The sequence below is a fragment of the Chionomys nivalis genome, chromosome 24 (genome assembly GCF_950005125.1).
Source record: "Chionomys nivalis chromosome 24, mChiNiv1.1, whole genome shotgun sequence".
NCBI lineage: Eukaryota > Metazoa > Chordata > Mammalia > Rodentia > Cricetidae > Chionomys > Chionomys nivalis.
The window spans coordinates 44,212,510-44,218,509 of record NC_080109.1 but is presented as its reverse complement, the minus strand read 5'-3'; positions in this window follow the sequence as shown (position 1 = coordinate 44,218,509).

The following is a 6,000-nucleotide window of genomic DNA, read 5'->3' as shown; positions in this document are numbered from 1 at the left end:
TTTGACTTTATTATCATTGGAGGCAGCCAGTCCTCCATTTATCACCGTTGTGTGATTAGACATGTTCTGCCTATCTCTCTGGAGCTTTCCCAAACTGAAGAACCTAGTCTAGACAGGGTGAGATACCTACAGGAAGTCAAGCAGCTCCTGCTTCTCCAGGGGATTCATGCTTCCTATACAGCGCTCCAGCAAGTGCAGGCCCGTGCAGTTAGAGCTGACACTCACAAGGCTTGTTGGCAACGCCTTCCAGTGCCACCTCTGGGAGCCTTGGGGTAGCCTCCACTGTGGGGTGATACGGACCAGTGGTTTTGGAAGTTGTTACATCACACAATCATGTTTCTTTTTCCTTTGAAAACACAGTTAATGTCTCCCAGCACACCATGGCTTCAGGGGTCACTAATACCTGGCATACCTGTGCTGTTGTTTAACTGCATAAGAGACAACATCTGTACAACACCAGGGCACAGTCAAAATACGTCAGCCGCTCACAATGAATTTTCAGTCTGAAATGGCCAGTCTGTGAAATCCATCTTTCTGTAAAGTAACCCAGTTTATGTTTTGCTTATCTAAGTTTCTTTTAGAGATTAAATATTTATCTTAGATTATAGAGGTGAAATCAACGAGAGAAAAAGATCTTACTAGCTGAAATGGCAAGCGTATTTATAGCCTGTGACTTGTGGAAAGCATGTGTGTATGGATAAGGCACATTGGTATACAAGGCTCCAGCATTTTGAATTCTCATATGGTTTTGTGGGTGGGAAGCTGTGTTCCCTGAGATCTGAGAGGAAGACCGAGGCTCCAAGAGGCTTCTCCATGTCAAAAGTGAGTTTATTTGGTTAACAAGTGTCTATTGAGAGTCTATAAGACCTAGATAGTAATGATTTAAAGCAATGTTGACTCCAGGCTGGAGATGTAGCTCAGTTGGCAGAGATCTTGTCTAGCATGCATGAAACTCTGGTGTGATTCCCAGGGCTGCAGAAATAAGGCATATCACAGCAAATGCTGGTGATGCCAGCACTCAGGAAGTGGAGGCAGGAGAATCAAAGTTCAAGGTCTTCTCGTACTTTACCAAACGTCTCAAGTTCCAAAGACCCAAACATGCTACCGATGACGAATAGAAGAGAACAATGTCTCCGCTGCAGATTAGCATCGCGGGACACCAACTGCTGACGGCATCTGCTAAGTGGGAGTTTTAATTGAATGGAATGTGATGTGATTCTATCAGCAAAGCTCATTGTCTCTGCACCATCTGTTGGGCAGTCTCAATTGCCTTGCCTACGTAGACAGATGTAATGACTGTAGCCACTAAACTGAAATACCACTTTTGACTAACTTCCCTTTGTATTTTGTGTGTGTGCGTGTGTTTTCAAAGTCATTAGAAAATAAATTGATGAAGAAAAAAATATTATCTCAAACACCAAACAAGCTAAATGACAAAACAAACAACTTGATTTTTGAAAATGAACAAAGATCTTACATGAAATTCTTCCAAAAACATATGAATGGCCAATAAGTACTGGGAAAGACACTCAGCATCACTAGGCGTCATGGAAATGTAAATTAAAACCACAGTGTGATACCACCTCACACCTGTTAGGATGGTGGTTGTTCGGAGAAAAACAGAACAATAACAATTGTTGGAGATGCTGTGAAGAAACTTGAACCCTGGACACCGTTGTTGGGGATATAGAGTTGTCCAATCTGAAAAACTGCATTGTGGGTCCTAAAATATTAAAGATAGAATTTATTTACAATTTTTAACATAATTCTTTATTGACTCTTTGAAGATTTCACATCATGCACCCCAGTCCTGCTCATTTCCTAGTCCCTCGATATCTGCTCCTGACCCCTGAAGTTTGCCCCTCCAAATTAATTTAAAAAAATAAAACAAAGAAAAACCCGCCTCGCTCGTCCATCTTTACAACACCACGTCACTCATCTTAGTGGCACTGGGAGCCACAGTCTGCAGTGCGTCACACAGTCTACCCTTCTGCCCAATCAGCCCCACCCACAAAAGGCTCGTTGTAAAGAGTCATTGGTCTGGTCAAGGCTGCTGGCCTCTGGCACACATCACCACTGGACCCTCATGGAAACTCCTCTCAGATATCCTATGTTGCCCTGAGTCATGGAGAGCCTGTGGTTATTGTTCCCACAGGACCAGTCCCTTCACACACTCCAGCAGGTCACACATGGAGTCCATGTTAGTGTGGGCCAACCCAAGGCCCAGGATGTGGGCCTGGGTGATAGCTGAGCTTCTAGGCCATTGGATTCGCCCCCTTAGGTGAGGGACAGAGCCAGCTATCCAAGGTCCATGACATCAGAGCCAGCTTTCCCATGCCTGTGGTAAGAGGTGGGGCCGGCTCTTCTGAGTGCTGGAGTGAGCTCTACCATGGGGGGAGGGTGGCACCAACTCTCCTGCTGCAGTGTCCAGTGAGGGTCAGGGGCAGCTATCCTGGGGCCAGTGAGGAACAGGGCCAACTCAGCACAGCTCTCAGATTTTAACACAAATCGTTTCTATGACACCCTGTGGTAACACAAGCCGTGGACACTAGCCCAGCCCCAGGCTGCTGTTGAGCCATGGACAGCGAGGCCACTGCATACCAACATCACCATAGGTGGAGGCCCTGACTCCTGGCATTCCCATTGCCTCCATGGCATCAGGAGCCACAGACATCAACATAGACCTGGCTGTGGTAGGGTAATAGACATGGCCCTCGGCAGGAGCCCTGGCCCAGACAACAGCATGCTGCAGTGGCAACAAGGACTTTGAACACTACTAACATGGCCACAGAATGTGGTCTAGACCCTGGACATCCATGTGGCCATTGCTGGCACTATGGGCCATGGTCATCACAGACGCCGACTATGATAGGACCACAGATGCAGATATGATCCCAGGCTGCAGCCAGGCTGGTGTGTGCTCAGGAACGTGACCCAGGCCACATGTATTCATGTGGGAGGCTGGTGTGTGCTTAGGACTGTGACCCAGGCCACGTGTACTCGTGTGGGCGGTTGACAAGTGTATAGGAATGTGACCCAGGCCACATGTATTCACGTGGGAGGCTGGTGGGTGCTTAGGAGTGTGACCCAGGCTATGTGTACCTGCGTGGAAGGCTGCTGTGTGCTTAGAAATGGCATTGCACTTAGTTCTCTGCACTAAGTCCAACATATTCGCTTGGGGCATCGCACCTCTGGATCACTGTGAACTTCTCTTCAGAATGAGGAGTCAGGCTTATAACCTGTCCTTATTTGGTTATTTTCAAAACAAAATAATTTTATTTATTCTATGAAAATTTCATACATTCAAACAATGTATTTTTACCACAACCTCACTCTACTACCCCACATCCAACCCCCTCTGCATCTTCCCCTTCTCCCAACACAGCTTTCTCCCAACTTCTTTTTTTTTTCTCTCTTTTTCCCCCAAAGGTATGTTAGTAGTCACAGAATTTCCTGACATGGTTGAACCATAATTTATATAATGGTTTCCTGTTATTTAACTGGTGAGGATATGGATATGGACTATCTAACACTTCCTGTGCTGTGGGAATTCCACCTCAGCTGAGCCATGACAGGAGGAAGGTTCTTCTGTCCTAGACAGAGAAGACTCCAAACCTCTGTTCTCCAGGCTCCTTGTAGCTGGAGGAAAGATAAAGTCCCTGTAAATACAAGACACCTGACCAGAATGTGTCAGGGTTTGTAGATCTTTAGACCCAAAGAAGGGTGATGATAGAGAACCTGTCAGACCTCAGTGGCAGGAGTTGTCCAAATCCGCATCCAAGGGCAGCCAAGCCATCCGTGTGGCCTGGGAGGGCAGCAGCAATGGCAATGCCCAGCCAACCAGACCCCAGGGACCCAGTGTTGATCACAGTGTTCCTGCAGGCTCCTCATTTCCAACCTGGGTTTTCCCGCTTTCAGGAAATCCTGCAAGTTGTCTTTTTTAATATTTTATTTTAACTAATTTATTTATTTTTATGTCACATGTAGCCTAAGTTGGGCCTTAAATTTCTGATCTTTCTGCCTTACAGATGTTGGGACTACGGGTAGTGCCACCACAACAGGTTCAATAGTAAACACATTCCTCTTTGGATTCTATCAGCTGCAGTTACATTTGTTAAGAACTGAAAACCCTTCTTAACAGAACTCTTGACACATTCTGAAGGCTGTTATAAACTGTACGATGATCGTCTGCATTTTAATAAAGTTTTCATTTCTTTACTCTATTCTCAGACAGGCATCAGATGAAAATTGGAACAATGGAATCAACTGGCTTACAAGACAAAATAGAGTGCAGAGCCTCAAAAAGCACTGAGTGATCACACATGACAAAGAGTATGGTATTGGCTCCATTTTTCATGTGAATATGTGGTCTAAGATTGCAAAAGTATAATTTTCCATCTCTGTTGTTTATTATGGTGTATGTGTGTTCGTGTAGAGGTCAGAAGACAGCTTGGGGGAATTGCTTCTATCTTTGCCCCTTTATGCAGGTTCTGGGGATCAAACACATATTGATGGATTTGGTACCAAACACCTTTACCTGCTGAGCCCTCTCACCAGCCCCAAATGCATTTAATGGAGGTCTCTCACACAGGCCTTTTACTGCAGTATTCCCAACATACTCTCCACACAGTTAGAAATGGAGAATATATCACAATATTGATAAACCGCCCATGTTGGAATTATAGAAAAAATGCTACACTGATCACGGATTCTTTCAGCCAACAAGCACCCAGTACACACTGAGTCCAGGGTAGTGCAGAGGCTAAGTTTAGGAGGAACCGATGCAAGCCAGGCGTTAGCCACACAAGACCATGAGTGAACACTTGCACAGAAAGTGCGGGCTGACTTAACTGAGACATAAAAGGCTTCTTTGTGAGACTGGGGGCCAACGCAGTATGGAGCCAATGGAGGAGAGCGGCTGAGTGATGAGACAGGGCTACTGGCCTTCCCACACAGAGGAAATGGCTTTGGGCCAATGCCAAGAACCCTTCAAGGAATTAAATGGCCAGCATGCTGTGCCATAAGGCGACAGATATAACGGAGACCACGCAAGTGGCTTCATCTCTTACAGGGCGCCTTAAGACTTGAGGTCCTTTCTTTCTTACAAGAGTAACGCAGAGCCACTGAGTGCGCTGCAGTTGGGTGGAGGCCTGACAGGGTCCAGTTCATTCTGCCTGCCCTACGCAGAGCAAACAGCTAGAGTTCAGAATGAAGGGAAGGCCCTGGGTGGGTAGTGGTGTTAGCGGTGGGCAGTGGAAACGAAGTTAGGCAATTCAGAATGTGTGTAGGGCCCCGTCAGCACATGTTGGTGATGTGTTAGATGTGGTATTATAGCGGGAAAAGGGAGGCAGGCACAAAAGATGAGTCCTTCATCTTTAACTTGCCCATCTGGATGGAAGGTGCTATCACAGAGGTAGGGAGACATCATAGTTCGGCTTGGGGTCCTGTGATTTTATAGTTTATTTATGCAGATCACCAGTTCAGTTCGGGAAATATTGTTTGGGTGTCTTTGGGATACACAAACAATGATGTTTTTATACTATTCGCACTCAGAAGAGTTCTAACAACCTCTGCGTGTTTGTGAGGAACTCCATGTGTAAGGAGACCATCTGCTAAGAGGTGAGCTAGTGGAGAAAGAGAACCCAGGCAAAGAATTCTAACAGCGAAGTGTGTGGTCGGGGGTTTAATGGCTGCTTAGCATGAATGCCACTCTGAGTTCAATCCCCAGCACTGAAACACTGTGTACGCCTTGACCTAGCCTAAGTGAGCACTAGCAGATGCTTGGAGGAATATGGTCCATGAACGTGATAAGGGAAGTGAAGTCATGACATTTGTATGGAAATGCATAGAAATGAAAGCTACTGTTAACTTTTTTTCTTCGGTAGAAGCTGGATTTAAAGGTGTGTGTGTCTGTGTGTGAGACATATTTACACGTGAGGATGTAGGGCATGAAACTTGAGAGGAATATGTGAGAGGAAGGGAGAATAGTAAGGAAAGAAG